General features: G+C 46.0%; 1 pseudogene; it reads right to left on the bottom strand.

Annotated features, from left to right (window-relative positions):
• Positions 1–3758: 3758 nt before the first annotated feature.
• Positions 3759–15342, bottom strand: LOC147016723 (uncharacterized; annotated as a pseudogene).
• Between the last annotated feature and the right edge of the window lie 4322 nt (positions 15343–19664).

Here is a 19664-nt window from a genome sequence, read left to right as displayed (position 1 = left end):
ACACAAGAATGAGTTTAAAGTAAAGGGAGACTATTATATTGAAAAGCCTGATGGAGCTTTTAAGAATCATGTTAAAATAAGGATTTTTCAATTTGGAGAACCCGGTCCATCATCAATAGCTGAATCAATTGAAATAGTGAAACCTGATGTTGAAAAAGTTATTAAAAAGACATTAAAAGAAATGAAAACTTTAAAGTTTTATATGGGAGTGAAAATGAATATGAAAAGACAAGATGAAGAACAAACTCTTTATGAGAACAGATCTTCATTTTATAACATCATTTCAAGATTTTATGAATAGTGGGGTTTATGAAGAACTATCAAGACAAGAGGAGGATGTTGATAATACAGTGGTAGGAAGTGGATTTAATATTTTAAAAATCATCTTTTTAGATATACACATTCGAAAATCAGACCCTCTTAAGGGTTCTTCTTATATTGAATTACCAAAAGAAATAAAACTAAAGAAGGCAGTTGTTAATATTAAGAACAATGATAATAAATGTTTTCTCTGGTCTGTTCTTGCTCACTTACATCCACCAAATTGTAATTCAGAAAGAGTAAAACAATATAAAATATGAGAAGACCTTGGACATTAAAGATTTTAAATTCCCAATGCCACTAACAGATATTTCTAAATTTGAGAAAAAGAATAATCTTTCTATTAATGTATATGGATTAACTGGAGAGAATAAAGTTCAGGTATTAAAGATTTCAAACAACTATAAAAATGAAGAAACACACATTGATCTTTTATATTTTAGTGTTGGAAAGAATTCACATTATATATACATCAATAATTTATCAAGATTAATCTCTTCTCAGGTATTCAGAACAGCAAACAAAATATATCCTTGTAAGCGATGTCTTCATTCATTTCATACAAAAGAACGATTAGAACAACATTCAAAATTTTGTAGTAATCATAAATCAGCTGTAATTACAATGCCTAAACCTGGTGAAAAGATTTATTTTGAAGATTATAATAAATCTATCATGCACCCATTTGTGATATACGCTGATTTGAATGTATCCTTAAAAAGATAAATTCTGCTTCTCCTAATCCAAAAGAATCGTATACAAATAAATATCAAAAACATATTCCTTGTGGTTTCTGTTATTATATCAAATCATCTGTTGGAAAAAAGTATAATAAACTTGAACATTATAGTGAAAAAAAAAAACTTCACAAGAGTTTGTAAAACAATTAGAAAAGGATTGTATAAGACTAACTAAATTAATGAACGAAACAAATGAACCGATGAAATTAACCGAAGAAGAAAAATTAGAATTTAGAAAGAACAATATGTCATATTTGTGAGGGGGAAATTAAGGAGTCTAAAGTTAGGGATCATTGTCATCTTACTGGTAAATATAGAGGTCCCGCTCATTCCTGTTGTAATCTTAATTATAAATTACCTTCTTTTATTCCAGTCTTTCTTCACAACAGCACCAACTATGATACACATCTATTTATAAATGAACTTTCAAAAACACCAGGGAATATTTCTGCGATAACAAACAAGTCAAAAGTATATTTCATTTACAAAAATGATATTCACAAAACCTTTAACTCGTATTAGGTTTCTTGATTCTTACAAGTTTATGGGAACACCACTAGCCGACCTAGCATCAAATCTAAGCTCCACGGGCTCTTTTCCAAATCTTAATTCATTCTTTCCAAAAGAGGAAATTCTAACTAAAGAGGAAATTCAGATTAAAGAGAGAATTTAAAGTAAAGAGGAAATTCTAACTGAAGATGAAATTCAAATTATAAAGAAAATTCAAACAATGAATGAAATTCTAACTAAAGAGGAAATTCTGATTAAAGAGGGAATTCTAACTAAAGAGGAAATTCAGATTAAAGAGAGAATTCAAAGTAAAGAGGAAATTTTAATTAATGAGGAAATTAATGGAGAAATTCTAACTGAAAATGAAATTCAAATTATAAAGAAAATTCGAACAATGAATGACATTCAAAGTAAAGAGAAAATTCTTGCAAGTAAGGGAATTTATCCTTATGATTATATGGATTCATTTATGAGATTTAAATAAACACAACTTCTTTCAAAAGAAAGTTTCTATAATAACCTTTAAGAAGAAGAGATAAGTGATAAGGAATATAAACACGCACCAGAAATTTGGAAAATATTTAATATAAAGAACCTTGGAGAATATCATGATTTGTATCTAAAAACAGATGTTTTATTGTTAGCTGATGTGTTTGAAGCTTTTAGATCACTCTGTCAATAAAAATTGTTATGGATTAGATCCTGCCCACTATTTCACAGCTCCTGGTTTTGCTTGGAGTGCAATGTTGAAAATGACAAAACTAGATATAGATTTAATCAGTCATGTAGATATGCTTTTGATGATTGAGAAGTCTAAGAGAGGTGGAATATCACAAGTATGTTCAAAAAAGATATGCTAAAGCAAATAATAAATATCTTCCAAATTATGATAGTGAAAAAGATAGTAATTATTTGATGTATTTTGATGCTAATAATTTGTATGGATGGGCAATGTCTCAATCTCTGCCTTATGGTAAATTAGAGTGGATGGAAGAAAAGGATTATGAAAAGGTTTTGATGAATATTGTTATTTCTTCTCAAGAGGAATTGAATGAGGAAGAAGAAGGTTATTATTTTGAAGTTGATTTGAGGTACCCGAGTGATCTTCATAATAAGCATAAAGACCTTCCTTTTGCATGTGAGAAAGAAACCCCAAAGAAAGAATGGTTAAGTGATTATCATAAAAGTTTTAATATTAAAGGTAAATAAACAGTAAAGTTATTAACAACATTCTATGATAAAGAGGGATATGTTTTGCATCAGAGCAGCTTGAAACAGTTTTTGGGAGAAGGATTGAGAGTAGCTATAAAATTTATAGAGTTTTAAAATTTCAACAAAGTCCTTGGATGAAAAAGTATATTAAATTCAATAGAGAAATGAGAACAAATATAAAAGTAAAATTAGAAGGGGAATTCTATAAATTGATGAATAATGCTGTCTTTGGAAAGACAATGGAGAATGTTAGAAACAGGCAAAACATTAGATTTGCAACATCTTGGAAAGAAGCTTCTAGATTGATAAATAAACCAAGTTTTGAGAGAGAAGAGGTTTTTTTCAGAGAACTTTTCTGCTATTCATATGGAAAAGGAAAGTATTGTAATGGATAAACCAATTTACATTGGAACAGCAGTTCTTGATTTATCAAAGATATTGATGTATGATTATTTGTATAATGACTTAAAGAAAGAGTATGGTGAAAATGTTTCATTGTTGTATATGGACACTGATAGTTTTATTCTAGATATAAAAACTGATGATGTTTATAAAGATATGAAGAAAAATATTGGAGTATATGATACAAGTAATTTTAGTAAGAAGAGTGAGTTATTTTTAGAAAAGAATGAAAAGGTTATTGGTAAGTTTAAGGTAAGGATGAGTTGGGTGGAAAAGTAATGAGTGAGTTTATTGGATTGAGAGCAAAGGCATATGCTTATAAGTATGGTGATCAGATTGATAAAAGGTTAAAGGGAATAAAGAAATATGTAATAAAGAAATCAATAACTTTTAGAAATTATTATAATCGTTTGATGAATAAGAAAGAAGAATATAGGAAAATGAATACAATAAGAAGTTATAAACATAAGATATATATATATATATATATATATATATATATATATATATATATATATATATATATATATATATATATATATATATATATATATATATAGAAGAAGTAAAGAAAAATTACCCCCGTGTGGGGGTGACGGTCATCTCTATAATACCACAAGTTCTCAATGTTCAGTTATGACCGAAGACTACTGCACAGTTCTACTGCACAGCTCGACTGCGCAGTTTGGTTTAAGATGACTCAGCGTTTTGGCGTGCGCGCACGAAATCATATTTTGAAAATAAATGCCGACGTTTACATTTCGGGTTTTGAAACTTTTGCACTTTCGGCGGAAAATGTATAAATATACAAGGTCAGCTGCTATGCAATGACACCATTCACTAACTTTTACCATGCCCAGTAGAGAATATATACCCTCCTGAAGGTAGGGCAGTTTTTGCAAACTTTTAAGTCACGTGACGCGAAAACGAAAGCGAAATTCGAAAATCCGTCCTGACCAAATTTATATATTGTCCCATACATTCATATGCCACAATCAAATTCAAGATCACTTGAGAAATGAAGGAGATAGATTTTGAAAATCGTCATTTTCGCATTTTTTGCCAACTTTGAAGTCACGTGACACGAAAACGAAAGCGAATATCGAAAATCCGGCCTGACCAAATTTAGATATTGTCCCATAGATTAATATGCTACAATCAAATTCAAGATCGCTTAAGAAATGGCGGAGGAGATAGAATTTGAAAATCATCATTTTCGCAACTTCAAAGGCATTGTGACCTTGACCTTGACCTTCGGTGACCTTGAAAGTCATACCATAGTGTACGTCTCATCGACCTCTATCAGGATCACTAATGACCAGATCTCCTGCTTCAACTTCATTGTGAACGGACGGACGGACGGATCGAAGGACATCGACACCCATATTATTAGGTCATGCTCGAAGAGATGACCTAAAAAGGATTGGGGAACGAAAGAACTCATGAGAACGAACCATCATGTTTCTCTTGGTTAAAATTGAAATCAACTTTTGTTTTGAGATTACAAATTGAGAATCCTTTTACCTGAGGACCTTGGAAATCTGTTAATTGAGGATAGGAAAAAGTTACTGGGAATTAAATCAAGATAATATAATGGCAGCTGCTCTGGAACTACTTGTTAATGAAACTGTAAATTGTTTAGCAGATATGAATGTTAAAATGGTAACTGTGCAAAATCGAATCGCTTTGGATTCGGTTCTTGAAAGAAGTAGCTAACTTTCATATTTTTGTATAGATGATGGAATATTTTTGTGAAAATAATTATTGATTGCAAATTGGAACCCTGATATAGACTGTTGCCCTTTCTACATGGAAATAGCAAATGAGATGAATGTTTTGAGTATGGACATGCAACTGAGATTTCTGTCTATTTTAATTGTCATTTCGGGAAATAATAAGGAAAGAGATAAAATATTGATATGACATATAATACAAGTTGAATGCATTTTGTAAGAACCTTTGCCAGTCTTGTGGAAATACATGAGCCCATACTGTTTACTGATTATGTTTAATCGATGCTTAACCTTGATTTTGTTTGTTTCGGAGTGTTGAGCGCAGTTGAACGAGGCAATATACGATTTCGTCTCGTGAAGCTTGGAAAGAACTTCCACCAAAAGATTGGACGATGGGGAGAACCCAGATTTGGGTGATTGGGCATTCAACACGTGATCATGAAACTACCACCTTTCTGAGGAGATAAGATGAGCAATGTGAAAAAAGAAAGAAAAGAAAAACCCACTGAAGAGAAGGTTGAGCAAAGTCTTAACGTCGCCGTTGTGTGGTGCCTGCCTGGAGGAATGTCTGCTCTGCAAATACATCGTGAACTTGCTGCGGTTGCTTCAAATGCACAACGAAGGCCCTGAAGGTCCACACGGCGAGTCCTCTGCAACGTGTTCAATGGTGCAAATGGGGGCTCGTGCTGCCATCGCGATTGCATCTAACATGCACAGCTCCCTTGGTGAATCAAACCTGATTGCACAAACTGCTGCTGCGAGGCCCCAGGCTCTGTTGGGGCTGGATCTCTCTTCACCTTTCGAGTCCTTTTCGTCTCTTTCAACCCAGTGTCAGGCCCAAGCTCGTACTTGCCAACATCTACCTTCTCTTCAGCTCAAGGAGTGCTTTGACTGTGTTTCCCCTTGGGTGCGCCATCTACACCCTGACCTCTTTATCTTCTGACTTCGGGGAGCATGTTTTTCAATGTGTGACATGCTGATGAACAGGCCATAAATTAAATGAAAACGCACTCACTTTTCTGATATGAGCACTTGCTGCCATTGTTGATTGAACTTGAGTAATGAGTATCTTTTCTCCTTCAGGAACAGGATATGGTAATCATGTGTAATGTAATTATTCAAATTTTCCTTATAAGGAAAAAATGTGGGAACTGTGGAAGAAATAATTATATAAATGTACTCAAAATTGTAATTGTGCTGGTGTTTTATAAATTTAATTTTTATGCTACAAGTCTAATTGGCTGTCAGTGTTCCTTCCCTTGAGCCAAGAGTCTTCCCTAAATGTTGATAAAAAGGTCTTGTTGTGGAGCGGTGTGACCTGGGCTGATAACAGCAAACTTTTGCCGTAATTACGTTGTGTGCTTCTCACCGAGGACACCTATGCAGTTGGAGTTAGCCCCTTCCCCTCTCCCATGAAAGTATATAAATACCAGAAAATGTCATGTTGTTTTAGTGCAAGCATGTGTCGATGTATACCATCTCGGTCGTACTCCAAGAGAGTGCAAGCACGTGAGGATGTATACCATCTCGGTTGGTTGTACTCCAAGAGAGTGCAAGCACGTGAGGATGTATACCATCTCAGTGGCTTGTACTACTTGGGACTGACCAAGTACCAAGTTAGAATAAAACTCTCTGATGTAATGTACTTTCATGTTGTGGAAAATGAATTAATCGGTGTCTTTGATTTGAGTCGGTTAAACAGTGTCTTTGAAAAGTAAGATAAATAAAATAGAACCAGTTAAAGTTCCACAACAAAACTGAGGAATTTTAAACGATCACAACGAGACTTCAGAAGTCAACAATCAGGCCAAAAAATTCCTCATCAGCACTTAGGGCGTTAATAAGCAATGAGAAACTGTTCATTTCAAGTTGAATGGGTAATTGGAGTATACTGACCGTTGATGTTATCCTGCAATGTAAAACAGACTCAACTTCTCGTGTGATTACTGCAGTGCCTCTTGATACACTACATTTCTGGTCTGATTGTTGGGAGCCATGATGCTGAGGTTTGCAGAGTTGCCAGTGCAAGATGCTGCCACATAAAACATTCCATGGGAGAAGCAGCTTGCGGAGAGGTCAACTCCTATGGCCTTGAAAGTCTGGCCCTGTGCCTTGTTCACAGTCATGGCAAAGCAAGGCTTAATGGGGAACTGTAGCCTGCGGAACTGGAATGGCAGTTCAGCATCAGAAGGCATCAGTGGTATCCTAGGGATGAGAACAACTTGACCATTGTAAGGGCCGCAGGAGATGGTTTCCTCGATCACGTTCTCGTGCAGTCTTGTGACTGTGCACCGGGTGCCATTGGTGGTTTTCGGTGGCTCCAGGGACCTTAGTACCATGATGGGGGAGCTGACCTTCAGTTAAGTAGGTGTGATGGCATGCCTGTCAGCTCGCGGGAGTTGAGGAACTCCACAGGGTAGGTCACGGCTTACTCATCGCTCATGGCACTGTCCACCGACTTGTACTGTTTGTCTTCTCTGGGGAACTCATTCATGAGCCAAGTGTTGAGGTGGTTGACATTGGTGTTTAGTGGAGAGACTATGGTCCATTCTGCAAACCACTCCGGCCTGTTGTAGTTGACTGCCAAGTTTTGGTAGACCTCCGCCTTGAGTTCTTCCAGTCTGACAACACACTTTCCAAGTGTAGGTGGTATGTTGATGGTGTCAGGCTCAGCAGCGAGAGGGAGTCGACTTTCTCCAATGTCCAGAAGCAGGTGTGCAAAGTCAGCAGCTGCAGTGTTGTTACTAAGGTGAGCCCTCATGTTGATGGTGAGCTTTATGATTTTGACATGGGTCCATAGGTGGGATTGCTTGAGGGTGATGTTGACAATGTTTTCACTACCGGCAGGATTTGCCTGAAGTCGCCAAAAGGAGAGTGGGGATGCCACCCATTGGTCTGTTGATGCTGGTGATATCTTGAAGAGTGTGGTCAATCGCCTCGTATACCGATTTGTGGGTCATGGGCGCTTCGTTTACGATGCCGGCTCATGTGTCCTTCAGGACTTTAGACATGGCTGAGCTGCGGGTGATTTTGCACGTTGGCTGGTCCAATCTGTGCGCATCGAGCAGCACCTTAAAGGTGCTCTGTGTTGTTCGGCCACCTTGGAGGAGAGTGGCGGCTATTCTGCTTGAGGCTGTTGCCAGCACAATCTCGCCTTGGGATCTGATCTTAGTAAGGATGAGATTGATCAGATACATTTTGCCCGTGCCACCTGGGGCATCCAAGAACATGATGTTGCCTTGGTGGCTGTTATTAGGGTTATCGATCTGTTGCGCAATCTCGAGGAATATGTTGTAGACCGTGCGCTGATCGTCTGTAACATTGGTTTGGAGCTTTTCTGCCTGCGCCGCCATGTCTTCTAGGTCACAGCTCACTTCCCTCTGTTATTCTCGGGAAAGCCTCTCGTTCGTGTCATGCTGTGGTGCAGGGAGTCCGTAGAGTTGCAGAGGTTGGCCACCCATCAAAGCGACCTTGTCTTTGAGACAGCAGAGGGCTTGGTTGTAAATGTCATCATTGTAGTCTGCATCTGCATTGTTCACGCGGCACCTGTGTTGGTAGAGGAAGTCCTCTGAGAGGTGATCGTGGAACTGTGTCCATAGGTCAATTGGGTTGCTGGGGACACAGGTTGTGAGGATGATCACCAAGAGACTTCGCATGTTGGCCGGAGAATGGGTGACTGGCCTCCTCCATGGCCAGGCGCAGGTGCTGATCACCCTCCAGAAGTCCTCTCATATGGCAGGCCTCTCAGAATGTATCGCAGACGTGGTTGTTGACTGTCCTCAAATTCTCAAAGGATGTCGGACCGGTCACTTCATTGAGGAGCATTCGCAGGAAGTAGCATTTTCCTGCCCTTGGACTGACGGTGTAGATGTGGCCGATTGCTGGAGCCCACCAGATCTCATTTCGTGGGTCGTTTCCGTCTAATGGGACACCCCTCTTGCGCCGTATCCACTTCTTTGTGCTTCGGTTCCAAGTGTAGTACTCAGGGACATCAGCGAATATGAGAGTTTTGGCGAATATATCATTGTTGCATCGTTGAAAGAAATCAGTAAGGGTGGTGGCTGGGGGTGGCCCTTGAGCGATGTTCATTGCATTGGCTTCGGTGAATATTACCCTTTCTCCGTTCTGGAGGTGCACGGCCAAGCCAACCACTGGTGGAAAGTGGTCATGCGTTGGGTGCTCCAGAATGCGCCAGGCTGCCTCACAGCTGCCCACGTACCTCGCATTTTGGAACAGAGCGATCTCGTCCACCACTCTCGGCTGGTCGGTTTGTTTTTCATTGTCGTGATGTGTTCGCTGCAGCTCAAAAACTGCCTGGTCTGTTCCCTTTGTGACATACTTGAGTACATACTTGATGGAGTTTATGCTGCTGCAGAGTTCCACGTTGATGTGGCAATTAAATTCCCGCAGTAGGAGTGGGTTGTACGGGACGACCCACTGTTTGGTAACCTCTTGATTGATGCATTTGCTTCGCTGTAGCATCTTGATGTCGCCTGTGTGTCCGCCATCTTCCGGTGTCGGTACTTGGGATAGCTGTCTATGCCTTGTTCTGTGGACTGAAGGAATGTCTTGGGAAAATGTTTGGTGCACTGCCGGTCCACCGGCAGTGCACGATGGGGCGAGTTCAAACTCGCCTATCAAACTATTAGTGATTCAAACAGGGCGAGTTCATGTTGATTGCTCCGCAGGGGCCGTGGATCATGTGGGACAGCACCAATTTGTGAAGCTGTGGGTCTTTGTCCTTGTCGGGAATCTCAGCCGCAATGACCAAGTCGATCTCTTCTGGCCTGATTTTGTATTGTGGGTCTTGCCAGGTGAGGATGTGGGCGTGTGGTAGGCCTCGCTTCTGCTACTCGATGCTGTAGAGCCAAGCGCGCACCTTGCCAAAGGCAGCCTCCTTCACAATCAGTTCCATCAGCTTCTTGTGCTTTTAGCGGAACACCCGTGCCACCATGTCTGGTCTGTCCTGTGCTTGTTGACCCGGCAGGAGGTTGTCCGCGATTTCTGGCCACTGCGGGTTACATGTCATGGTGATGAAAGCCAGCCCGGCCCATCCTTCGGACATATGCCATGGCGTCACTCTGTCTCTCATGCATGTAGCGTGGACCGCCAGTGTAGGTGGCTGGAAGTACTACTCTTTGGCCGAATTGGCGAGGGTCGCCATCAATAGCCAGGATGGAGTCTCTTCGGCTGATGCAGCTGTCTGCTCTGAGAGCCTTTTGTTCACGGCGCAAGAACTGAAGTCTCTGTCTCAATCTTACAGTAGGCATCTACCAGGTATTGTTGGAAGAGGCACGCACCTTGCAGAAGGTAGTTGCCATCCCTTACCATGATGTGACAGCTGAAGAATTGCTGTTGAGTCACCTTGCATCCATTCCTGCTGGTGATGTAGATATGGTAACCATCTGTGCCGTAAGGGAAGAGGAGTGGATACTGTAGTGGGTCATTGGCTGCGTGGAGCTCAGAGATCCTCTTGAGGGTGCCGTCCTTCAGGCGAATGACGATGTCGCGATTTTCCGTTGGTTCATTGTCCATGAGGATGGCCACCTCAGCTGCTGTCTGGGCATTGTATCGCCGTTCATGCTGACCCCAGGGCCTCTTGTCCTCTCTGATCACGATCTTCCGTTCTTCAGTATTGTCCTCTTCTATGCTATCTTTGGCGGTCTTGAGCTATTGGACGTAGTGGTTGTTGTCTTGGAACCACTCAGTCAAGTTCCCGAGAAGCTGTTGATTTAGGCGCCTGTTCTGGGCCCTGCTTTCAGTCTGCTGTGCGAAACTGTCGAGGAAATACTCCTGGAGGAACTTGGGCTGACCTTCCTGTGGTGGTAAGAGGCTGCCGATGCGGTGAAACACCTGGCCTTGAATCTTGAAGCTTGGGTTCCATCCCTGCACAGAGGCATCCTTGTGGCCAAAGCTGGTCATTGAGAAGCAGCCATTGTACTCGTGGATATTGGAAAGGAAGGTCTTGCTCATGGGGCCTTCTCCTGAAAGGAGCTCTTGAAGGATTTGAGGGAGTGGAGAGAATGGCTACAGGATAACCTTGCCTCCTGAGTAGAAAATGCCAGGCCTTTCTGCCTTGAATTTTTTTTGCACCACAGTGGCAGCAAAGCTTGTCCATTGGCCCAATGTTTGCTTTAACATGGAGATAATTTGGGTCATAAGTCAGTGCTGGCCTATTGGCAGCATCGCGCTCTCTTTGTCGAGTGGTTGGAATACGCTGATCTTCAAGCTGGCGAGCGTTCGTTTCAGCAGACTCGGATGCTCGGGTAGATGCAGTGCGTGCACGCTGATCTTCAAGACGGCGAGCTTTGCTTTGTGGAGACTCGGCTGCTCGAACAGATTCATTGCGTTTTTTTTTTAATTTTGGAGAAGACTCAGTGTTTTCAAATCTTCTGTCTCTGTCATTCGGGCCCTCTTCTTGGCATCGGCTGCAGCAGAAATACGTCCTAATCGTTCTTTACGGGGCATGTTTGCTTACGAACGAACGAATGGATCCAGGGGAATCCAGGGAGCAATTACAACCAACAGTCGCCGTGTTTCTTCGAGTGGGGCGGTCTTTCGGCATCTGAAGGGAATTGGGTAGAAGAAAGCTGTCATTTGTTAACAAATAAACTGTATTGAGTGTATCGTTCAAAGATATTTACATTAGCACCAATTACACGACTGTGGACTATGGTCACATGTCATGGTGAAAACACCCATGGAAAATGTGAAAATTCTAGATATGATTTACAGCAGCATCAATTACATGACTGTGGACTGAATGGCCACTGGTGGAAACGCTTCGGGAAAAGTTGACGTAAATATGCAATGGTGTGCTCTTGGGCAGTTATCCTTCGAATGTGCTGATTTGTAAATCCACGACCAATGAAGTACAGCTAATCTCTCAAAGTGTTCATCTCAAGTGTAATAAATGTCTCCAGGTTTTGGAGTCTGGCAACTGCATCATTTGTGTCCTTGTGAGATGCAGCTGTGGTCAGTCCATGTTTTACGATGGGAAATTTTAGTCAGTAACTGCTGATGAATACTGTCAGTTTGCATGCGTGCGTCATGAAGTATCTGTTCTGGAGTCGGATTTGCGGCAGCTTGAGAGGAAATTGTGGGTAGAATCGGGCGTGCCATATTGTATATTCAAACCACTTACTTTCCAGACACGTTGGACACATTGTATATTCGTCACAGACAACACAAAATCGTCGTAGACAACACAAAAATTACTTTTATTAGTCGCAGACAAAACGCTGTTGCTGTTAGTTTCATGTCGTAAAGCTGTCACTTTCACTTTTGCTTCCTTCGTTATGAGCACAGTCCAGGTTGCTGGCACGCCTCTCTCCCACCACTGGGGGTGAGGTTGGATTTATAATTTACCTCAGCAGTCTGTGGGCGCTACACATGGTGAGCTCGAGCCCCCTGGATCTGCCACTGACCTGTCCTATAACCCCAGAGCCCCCTGGATCTGCCACTGACCTGTCCTATAACCCCAGAGCCCCCTGGATCCGCCACTGACCTGTCCTATAACCTTTCCCGCATCATGCTGGTTTAGAAAATACATGGTTTGTAGGGTCTAGCTTGCAAAGTGTGGGTGTGAGAGGGGGACATACAAACAAACTCTACTGGTATGTGTGTGTGTGTGTGTGTGTGTGTGTGTGTGTGTGTGTGTGTGTGTGTGTGTGTGTGTGTGCCCAGCCCTTTCTCTCAGGTATTTCCCAATTGTTTTCAAAGCTTTGTGAACCATTTTAAGTAACTACACTTACTGTAACGGCTGTGGAAATTCGCAATACACCATAAAGGGTCCTTAGATCAGTTATGACGATAAGTAATTGTGTAGTTAGATTTCCCCACCGTTGTTTAGAGGGAATTTCCATGTTCACAGGGCTGTGATCCTTTGAGTTAGCCGTTTTTCTTTCGCTATCGTTATTTTGAACCGTCCGAAAACGTCGAACGAAGGCCCCGTGGAAGACCTGCAGCAACGCGAGAGTTTTCCCGCCGTTTTGCGCCGCCAACGCTGGCACGAGAAGCAGTGAAGAGCTCGCTCGCGATTGGTGGACTCGGGCGTGAGGCGGTCGGGAGGGGGAACGCCCCTTTTCGAGGAGCTTCTCGAAAGAGCTCGAAGGGAGGCAGAGCCAAAAAGGGTGTGGAGCGAAGGGGGGGGGGGAGCCCCGTGCGATATAAGGCGGACTGCACGCAGGGCTCGCTCTCTCTTCTTCTTCGTGCTGGATTGCTCTGCTTCCTCTTCGTCAACGTCATCCGCTCTCTTCTGGATCGTCGAGGTCGTCTTCTCCGTCTGGGTGCCAAGACGTGAGGGTTGCGAGCGGTGGTCCAGGGTCGAGGAGAGTGCTGGAGAGGGCTCGCCGACCGTCGCACCTCGAGGGTGCAGGTAACCTGCTACGGTCTCGCGGGACCCGTTCGGTCTCCCAGGTCCCGTGTCATAAAGACCCAAGTGGTCCAGCCTGACCCCCTTGTCTGTGAGGGGGTCTTTTCTTGTGTTTCTTTGGGGTTTTTGAATGAATGTTGGCGTGGTGCCGTCCTGTCAAGTAAAACTGCTTAAGTGACTTCATTTATTAATTATAATCGGTCGTAGTGCTTGTCCTTGCTTTTGGTTGCCTGCTTTTGTTTCTATTTGCCTGTATACGTGCTTGCCTGTTGTTCCTATTTGCCTGCTTACGTGTTGTATAATAAATGTCATTGTGTGAAATGTATCCCGTTCGTCGTCTTTCCCCATTGAAAGTGCCATCTTGAATTGCGGAATAAATAAATAGCTGGGTTTTAGACACCCGTTAAGTAGAATCGGATCCGGCGAGGTCGGCGATAATACCCGCTCGGTTATCACTGCAGAACGGAACGGACCGCTTAAGCGGTTCGTGTCCCAAGCCGACCTGCGTCGAGGTACGGTCGCCCGGTCGACTGCCCGCGCAGGTATTTAGGTATATCGAGTTCGGCGAGTGACCCTATCTTGCGTGGGTAGACAATTGGCACGGCCGTGGTGAGGTTGAAGACCCACCCGTGACAGGGTTCCAGCGTTAGCTCCAGAAAGTCACGACTGAATTGTCCGTCCAGCGGGCGACGCGGTTGCTATTAGTGGGAAGCGGCCGATCGCATGCCGGTGGGCGCGAATTCGTAACACTGGTGTCCGGGAGTGAGATTCGAATCCACTTCGGTCTCCAATTAAATTCACGGGAATCGGTTCAGGGGTGAGTGGAGCGACCCCCGATTCCCACCAAACACGAGCGATTCAAATTGATTTCTTCCACGAAATAAGAGGGAGTTTCAAGACGAACGGGTGCCGGGGGTAGATATGGATGTAGATGTGTTGGAATCCATGGCCCAGGATGGAAACCCCGAGCAGGAAATGCTTGTGGTGCAGCAACAATTCCCGCCAACTGAACCCAGAGCCCGAAATGGGCACGGCAGCGGCAGAGGCCGCGGCGTATGACACCCCCCTCCCCACCTCTGACAAGTTCCCTCCCCGGCTCCCAGCGAAACCACGACTGACCGAGGTGATACAGCTTCGTCGAGGTCGGCTGAAATCAACAGAGTGGGGGAAATGTAGATGCGGATGATGCAACAAATGGGAGACGAAATAAAAGGCATGAAGAAAAAAAATGGAAACAAACACAAAGGAAATAAAAAACGGAATGAACGAAGAAATGAAAGAAATGCGTGGTGAAATGCAGCGCGTGGGCGATGCCTGCAGGCGGGCATAATGGCGGCGCCACGTGCTGGAGCAAACGAGCTGGGGGGAGTGCAACGGCTGTCGGCCTCGCAATGGAGGCGGGTGAGGACAAACTAATACGGGAGACGTATAGGACGAGACATGTGGAGGTAACAACGACGGAAACATTAACGGTGACACAGAGGGTAAAATTAAGTGGGGTGACTGAAACGTGTAAAACGAGACACGTAGAGATGACGGAGATAATGAACGAGGTGACAAATAACAGAGACGCGGGAGATGGAAACGGTAGAGGAGAGAATACACGATAAAGACGGGGTGAAAGACGAGCACACACACATTGAGGTAGTGGAGGACGATGAGGGGAGCTCGCGGAATGTCTCGAGACCCGGTGCGAGCAGCTGGATAGCCTCCTCCAGGAACGAGGGGAAGGAATATGCCCCCTTGAAGCATATCACGACCAGGTGGGTTCGGTCGTGTGAAGCGAGGTTCGAGGGGGCGACTGCTGCAAACGGGTGCACGCCGAGCTTGGGGGGTATGGAGGCCCCGGTAACCCTTGTGGTGGCACGAATCCCCAGTGTGGTCCCGGTGTGTGTGGTGTCGAAGTGTGTGGTAAAATGCGTGCTTTCCAGCACGCCGTGCGTGAATGAAGGGGTGTGCGTGACAGAAACCCCGTGTGTGAATAGAAGGGTGTGTGTGAGGGACAGCGTGTGTGAGGTCGCTGTGTGAAAGGGAGATGACGGTCGGCATGCGGGAGCACGCAGCCGCGTCTCCCGGTGTGAATGTAATGACATGGTGTGTGAGCGTCGTGACACACAGGAGTGCGTGTGTAGAATGGAGCTTGAGCGCGAGAGTGCGACGGAGATGACAGTGACAGATGGACAAAGGCCGAGTAGCGGCCGTAGCTGGATTGGGGACTGCGCCGGGTTTGCACGACGGCGAGCGCGAGGTCCGTGCTGTGGTACGCACGAGGCCGCCACGTGCGCACTTGCGGGAGTGAAACCCGGTCCGGAAACGCACGCAGTGGATGTTGCCGATCCCGCGGACGGACAAAGGTTAGGCTGGATAATGGATTTGGACCGGATGGGTCCTCCACGTGAGTGTGTGTGTGAAGCTCCGACGGGCAGAGCACATGTGTTCGTGTGGGGAACCCCTCGAGACACGAGGCTTGTTTTTTTTTAATGCGCAGGATGACGTCATGGCTGCACGTAGGATTGGAATCCGGCAGGAGGGGAGATCCCTACCTGATGGTACCATCCAAGAGGGACGATGTACGCGAACAGCTGCCACGACGTCACGGGCAAGGAGCGCAGGTTGCAAGTTGCCGCGCTGGTGCACGCGCATAAAAAAAAGGAAGGGCAAGCCTCGCTTCAGGTGAACAGGATTCCCTGGGCAAGGGGTAGAAGACACCCCTGCAAGGGCGCAGGACACACCTAGTTAGGGGGATGGGTTAGTTTAGTTAGACCGGCTTCATGGGGGCAGGGGTAAGTCCTCATGGGGCCCGTGGAATGGATTAGGTCGAGGGATTGTAGTTGAGATTTAGGATGGGAAATGACATTTCGGAGACAAAGACAGACTTTGGATGTGGAGAGGGGACGGAGCTTAGCTACGCAGTATTAAATGGAACGTGCTGTAGTTTAAGGGATGACGAGGGAGCACGAGGTAGTTCGGGGATGTAGTGAACAGGATGGCAGGATTCAGCGATGTGAGTTGAGAAGTGTGGGAAGGAAACATGTTGAGTGAGTGAGGCCAGCGGGTCTGAGTGCATGGAGCGAATGTGATATGCATGGTGCGATGAGTGATTGGGGGGAGGAGTGATTCCCACCCAAAGGACCCCGGGGTCAGAGTAAAGCGAGTTAGGGGGTTAGTCAAATTGACAAAATGGAGGTCGTTTTGCTGTTGGTGGGAAAGTAGGCTCGAGACCCGCTTGGAGGGGTGCAGGAGCCCTGTTGACGGGTTGGGAGCGTGGCTGTGAAAGGTGAGTATCGCTGAGTGGGTACCCCGGGCACCGGGCTAGTCAGCCACGGTAGGCCAAGGGCCCATGGGCGGCCAGGATAATGCAGTGGGCACAGGTGACCCGCTGATACGGGGCCCGGGGCACCATAGGCCGCGTGGGCAGTGCGTGGGCACGGGTGATCCTCGGAAAGGGGCCCGGGGCGCCAGCCTGCCACGTGAGCGTTGAGGGGGAGTTGCCAGGGAGGGCACTCCCCAGTTTAGGGAGCTGGTTGGCTCGGAGGCAGTGTAGTGCCCGGGGGTGCCATCATAGGAGAATCGGCAGAGGGTAGTTCCTGCCAAGGGAGGCACGCGTCCCAGCCGTGAGACCGTGTGAGTGCACGGAAGGGAAATTGGAGGGCATGGCCCGAAATTTGAGAGGACACCAACACAGGCAACGGGAATCTGGGTTGTTAGAACCAATAGATTAAGCGAGAGGCGCTTGTTGAAAGCCCCGGGGTCGTTTAAAGGTTAATGGATACGATAGATTAGGAAGTGTACCCCTCCGCACCATCCATCCCTTCGCTCTGGTTGTGGGCCGCTGGACCCACTTTGGGTTAGATCGCTGAACTCTGAGGAGGCCATTCTGAGGCTTGAGTTGGGCCTCGACACAGGACGCTAGCTCTCCCTCATTCCCCTCCAGGAAGGGAACCCAGGGGTGGGGAGTGGGCTAGGACAGGATAGGCGAGCCGAACAAGGACGATAAAGGGGGTTAGGGGACGATTTATAGTGGGGAAGTAAAAAATACAGATAAAAACAAGAAAATAAGTTGGGGCTAAATTGGGTTTTGACAAATTAAGGGAGTGGGTATGGACAGAGACAGGCAAAGGCAGTAGGTTGGGAGGGAGACAGTAGGTAGGTCCGAGCCCACCTTCCGAGTGGCCAGCACCACCGCACTCCCTCCACCAACCTCAACTGAAAGGCAAAGGCTGGCCAACTTCATCAGCTGGCTGTGTTACTGCAAGACCTGTGCCGGCCGGATCGTCTGCTGGTGTTTACTGCAAGCCTGTGCCGGTCGGATCGTCTGTCGGCTGTGTTTGCTACAAGGCCTGTGCTGGCCATTTCATCTGCCGGCTGTGTTTGCTACAGTGGCCTTGTCATGCCATGCCTTGCCTGTCCACCTTTGCCATCCATGCCTACTGCCCTCGTCATCTTTTGCCCCCGTTCTGTTTTGCACCCCCCCGCCCCCTTTGGTTCAATGCCATGTGCACCAGGATCCTCGCGCAAATTTGCAGGGACTGCTCTGATGGCAGCTGCAACACGGGACTGCACCAGCAGCCCGTGCGCCGTGTTTTGTTTCCATCCATCCATCCACCGTTCCTCGCATTGTGTGGTTTGAGTCAACACTGTCGCGTGCTGCAGGGACTGCCCGGTGGGCAGCTGCACCAGGAGACTGCATTTGCGCAGCTCGTGCGCCGTTGTGTTCGCTGCGTCCATTTCCGAGGGGGAGGCCTTGGACTGCGAGTGAGCAGCCGGCCACGTTCCCTGTCACCTGCATTATTGCATGAGCCAGAGACTGCGTGCCAGCAGCCTGGCTCAATGGTAACTTATTTTCTCTTTGCAGAGTCCATCGATCCTGGGCCATGGTTTAGTGTAAAATTTGTAAGGTTAAGTTGTATTGTACATGATTGCGCCCCCGGCATGTCAGTCATAGCGCCGGTAATTTATTTAAGTCGTCCGTCTGAGTGGGTTTGTTTAGTTAGTTACTCAGCCCGTAGGTTATATATTTTGGGGACATAAATACCATGAATGTCGCACTCAGGGATCCGGAGGTAAAACATACTAGGGGAGAACTTACACATGATGGCACACTAAAATTCGGCGACTCTGGACGAGTCTGTAAAAAGAGGAGGGGTAGTGTTACGGCTGTGGAAATTCACAATACACCATAAAGGGTCCTTAGATCAGTTATGACGATAAGTAATTGTGTCGTTAGATTTCCCCACCGTTGTTTAGAGGGAATTTCCGTGTTCACAGGGCTGTGATCCTTTGAGTTAGCCGTTTTTCTTTCACTATCATTAATTTGGACCGTCCGAAAACGTCGAACGAGGCCCCGTGGAAGACCTGCAGCAATGCGTGAGTTTTCCCGCCATTTTGCGCAGCCAACGCTGGCACGAGAAGCGGCGAAGAGCTCGCTCGCGATTGGTGGACACAGGGCGTGAGGCGGTCAGGAGGGGGAACGCCCCTTTTCGAGGAGCTTCTCGAAAGATCTCGAAGGGAGGCAGAGCCGAAAAGGATGTGGAGCGAATGGGCGGAGCCCCGTGCTATATAAGGCGGACCGCATGCAGGGCTCGCTCTCTCTTCTTCTTCGTGCTGGATTGCTCTGCTTCCTCTTCGTCGACGTCATCCGCTCTCTTCTGGATCGTCGAGGTCGTCTTCTCACTCTGGGCGCCAAGTCATGAGGGTTGCGAGCGGTGGTCCAGGGTCGAGGCGCGCACATGAGGAGAGTGCCGGAGAGGGCTCGCCGACCGTCACACCTCGAGGGTGCAGGTAACCTGCTACGGTCTCGCGGGACCAGTTCGGTCTCCCAGGTCCAGTGTCATAAAGACCCAAGTGGTCCAGCCTGACCCCCTTGTCTGTGAGGGTTTCTTTGGAGTTTTTGAATGAATGTTGTCGTGGAGCCGTCCTGTCAAGTAAAACTGCTTAAGTGACTGTACATTTATTAATTATATTTGGTCGTAGTGCTTGCCCTTGCTTTTAGTTGCCTGCTTTTGTTTCTATTTGCCTGTATATGTGCTTGCCTGTTGTTCCTATTTGCCTGCTTACGTGTTGTATAATAAATGTCCTTGTGTGAAATGCATCCCGTTCGTCATCTCTTTCCCCATTGAAAGTGCCATCTTGAATCGTGGAATAAATAAATAGCTGGGTTTTCGACAGCCGTTAAGTAGAATCGGATCTGGCGAGGTCGGCGATAATACCCGCTCGGTTATCACTGCAGAACGGAACGGACTGCTGAAGCGGTTCGTGTCCCAAGCCGACCTGCGTCGAGGTACGGTCGCCCTGTCGACTGCCCGCGCAGGTACTTAGGTATATCGAGTTCGGCGATCGACCCTATCTTGTGCGGGTAGACAATTGGCATGG

The sequence above is a fragment of the Eptatretus burgeri genome, chromosome 11 (genome assembly GCF_056783735.1).
Source record: "Eptatretus burgeri isolate ZD-2024b chromosome 11, Ebu_testis_v1, whole genome shotgun sequence".
Classification (NCBI taxonomy): domain Eukaryota; kingdom Metazoa; phylum Chordata; class Myxini; order Myxiniformes; family Myxinidae; genus Eptatretus; species Eptatretus burgeri.
The sequence above is the reverse complement of the archived record's forward strand: the minus strand, read 5'-3'. Positions and strand labels throughout refer to the sequence as shown.